The sequence below is a fragment of the Nipponia nippon genome, unplaced genomic scaffold, assembly GCF_047370975.1.
Source record: "Nipponia nippon isolate SJK-2023a ecotype South Korea unplaced genomic scaffold, ASM4737097v1 scaffold_45, whole genome shotgun sequence".
Taxonomy (NCBI): Eukaryota; Metazoa; Chordata; class Aves; order Pelecaniformes; family Threskiornithidae; genus Nipponia; species Nipponia nippon.
Genome location: NW_028262364.1, coordinates 266,229 through 269,558, shown reverse-complemented (window position 1 = coordinate 269,558; position 3,330 = coordinate 266,229). Strand labels below are relative to the sequence as shown.

Sequence of the window (3,330 nt, the reverse complement as noted above, 5' to 3'; positions counted from 1 at the left end):
GCCCACGGCCCTGGCCCGCGTCCCTCCCCGCGCCCGCCCTTCTCCTGGCGCGGAGGGGCCGCGGCCCCGGGGGGCCGGGCCGGGTGGGTTGGGGGCGGGCAGAGGCGTCGGCGCTGCCCCGGCGAGGGGCCGAGGCGGCGGGGCGGGCAGGAGCAGGAGCAGGAGCAGGGGCAGGGGCAGGGGCAAGGGCAGGGGCAGGGGCAGGGGCAGGGGCAGGAGCAGGAGGGAGATGAGGATGGGTGCGGAGCGCGGGTCCGCTGGGCTGCTGTGCGGCTGGGGCCGGGCCCTTGGGCGCCGTCCGTCCCCGGCGCGGCAGGGCGTGATGGCGCCCGGGCTGGGGCCGTGGCTCCTGGCCTTGTCCTTGGCCGCGGGGCCGGCAGGTGAGAGGCGGGCGGGGAGGGGAGCGAGGCCGGGGCTGGGCCCGGGGCTGGGGCTGCCCGCGGGCGGCCGTGCCCGTGCCGGGGCCGCGGGGCTGCGGCTGCTGCCGCGGCGGGCGCGCTGTCGCCTGGCGCTCGCCTTCGTTAGCGGGGGAGCGGGGAGCGGGTGGCGTGGGCGGGAGAGGGAGGGGGAGAGGCAGGGGCAGGGGCAGGGGCAGGGGGAGGCTGTCGGGCAGCGGGTCGGGCCGCAGTGTCGGGAGCAGGCGCGGCTGAGCCCCGAGGGGGGCAGGCGGGGCATTGCCCCGGGCGCGGGGCTTTGGCGGGAGAGAGGGGGGTGGCGGCTGGGGCTGTGCCGGGGCGGGGGGCGTCGGGGCGTCGGGTGAAGGTCGTCGGGCCGTGGGCGCGCCCTGCCCGGCTGCGAGCGCTCTCCGTCCGCAGGGGTGTGGGCGCAGCTGAGGCTGGTGGAGGCCGGCGGAGGGCTGCGAGCGCCCGGGGACTCCGTGCTCCTCTCCTGCCGCGGATCCGGCTTCACCTTCCAGTATTATGATGTTCTATGGTACCGTCAGGCACCCGGTGGCACGCTCGAGTGGGTGTCCTACATGCACTTTGCTGGTAGTACCAAGAAGTACGGGGCAGCAGTGGAGGGTCGAGCCACGGTGTCCCGGGACAATTCTCAGTCCGAGTCATCTCTGTCCCTGCGTGCCCTGCACCCGCAGGACTCTGCCCGCTACTTCTGTGCCGTTCCCACGGAGACAGGAAATCCAGCTGAGCTTGAACAGAAAGGTGCTGGGGCCCAGCTCAGGGTGCATTAGATGTGGGGAAGGTGAATGTTGGCAGGGGTGAGGAGGGGGCAGGTCTCAGGGCTGTTCCCAAGGAGTCAGGTGGCACCACTGTGCACCGCAGGTGTTCCTGGCCTTCACTGCACACTTTGGGAATTCTATTTTATTGCCAATTAAATCAGAGCAGAATTGTGAGTAACAAGAAAAAAGCCTCCTTAAAACACCTTGCCCCCCCTGAATCCCCGCCGCTTCCCAGGCTCAACTTCAGTCCTTCATTCCTGACTTCTCTCCCTCCTGTCCCCAAAGTGCGTGGGGGGAATGGGGTGTGGAGTCAGTCCACAACACATCATGTCTCCTGCTCCTTCCTCCCTCCCATGGTCTGCCGTGCTTCACCAATGGCTCCAGGGTGGCTCCTTCCCAAGGGCCGTAGTCCTTCAGAGTAAACCTGCTCCAGCCTGGGCTCTCCACAGGCCCCAGTTCCAGTCAGGGCATATTCACATGCTCTGGCATGGGATCTTGCACAGGCTGCAGGGAAATCCCTGTTCCACGGGGGTGTCTTCCGCGGGCTGCAGGCCAATCTCTGCTCTGGCACCTGGAGGATCTCCCACTCCTTCACTGACTTGGTGTTTGCAGGTTCGTTTCTCACACTTTCTTTCCTCACTTCTCACACTGCTGCACCCTCTTTGGACCACTCTTAGCTATGTTGTCCCATAGGCATTGCCATCTTCAGTGCTGGGCTCAGCTTTGGCCAGCGACGGGTCTGCTGCCGAGCTGGCTGGAACAGGCTGTGTCGGGCATGAGGCAGTCCCTGGCCTCATCACAGAGTCCGTTGCTGCAGCGCCCGGCTCCCAAAACCTTGCAGTGGAAGCCCAGTACAGGAGGGTCACAGCCCACCTCTGTGCCCAAAGGCTCTTGCAACCCTGTTTTCACAGAATGGTTTAGGGTTGAAGGAACCCCCAGAGGTCATCTGGTGCAACGGCCCTGCTCATGCAGGGCCCCCTACAGCTGGTTGATCAGTACCATGCCCAGGCAGCTCTGGAATACCTCCAAGCAGAGAGACTCCACAGCCTCTCTGCACAACCTGTGCCAGTGTTGAGTCACCCTGACAGTGCAAAAGTGTTTCCTGATGTTGAGAGGGACCGTGCTGTGTTTCAGTTTGTGCCCATGGCCGCTTGTGCTGTCACTTGGGAATGACTGGGAAGAGCCTGGCCCCGCCTTTATGTGCCCCTTCTCTTCAGGTATTTCTGTACATTTGAGATCCCCTGACGGGCCTTCATTTCTCCGGGTTAAACAGTCCCAGCTCTCAGCCTTTTTTAAGTGGAGAAATGCTGCAGTCCCTTTCGCATCTTCGTGGCCCTCTGCCAGACTCTCCCAAGTTCGTCCATGTCTCTTTTGTCCTGTGGAGCCTGGAAGCAGTCCCAGTACTGCAGGTGGAGCCTCACCGGTGTTGAGTAGTGTGGAAGCATGAGCTCCCTCGCCCTGCTGGCAACACTCCTCCTGGTGCCACCCAGGATACCATTACCTGCCTTTGCCATTCTGGTGGGTTAACGTTGGGTGGCAGCCAGATGCCCACCAAGCTGCTCTCTCACTCCCCTTCCGCAATGGACAAGGGGAGAAAATAAGATGAACATGCTCATGAGTCAAAATAAAGACAGGTAGGCTGCTCACCAATCCCAGGCACAGCAGACTTTGGGAAAATGAATGTATTGCCCATAAAAACTAGAGTAGGATAAGGAGAAGCAATGACAAGATTAAGAACACCTTCCCCCAGCCACCTCTTCTTCCCAGGCTCTACTTGGCTCCTTCGTCCCCGAGTCTTCTACCTCCTCCACAGCCCAAACAGTGCGGGGAGTTGGGGAATGTGGGTTGGGGTCAGTTCATTACCCTTGTTCTCTGCCACTCCTTTCTCCTCCCATTTTGCCCCTGCTCTGGCCTGAGGTCCCTCCCCCAGCAGACAGTCCTTCATGAACTGCTCCAGTGTGGGGCCTCTCCCCAGAGTACAGTCCTTCAGGAACAGAGTGGTGCAGCGTGGGCTCCCACGGGCCACAGTTGCTGCCTGAAGACTTGCTCCTGCATGGGCTCTGTGTGTGCACCAGCTTCCTTCAGGGCACATCTGACTGCTGTGGCGTGGGGTGCAACACACTTGCATGGGCTGCAGTGTGGCTGTCTGCTCT

The 3,330-nt window shown here is 63.0% G+C and overlaps 1 pseudogene; it reads left to right on the top strand.

Annotated features, from left to right (window-relative positions):
- The first annotated feature begins 252 nt into the window (after positions 1 to 252).
- LOC148052629 (Ig heavy chain V region C3 pseudogene) lies at positions 253 to 1,189 on the top strand (annotated as a pseudogene).
- The last annotated feature ends 2,141 nt before the right edge of the window (positions 1,190 to 3,330 follow it).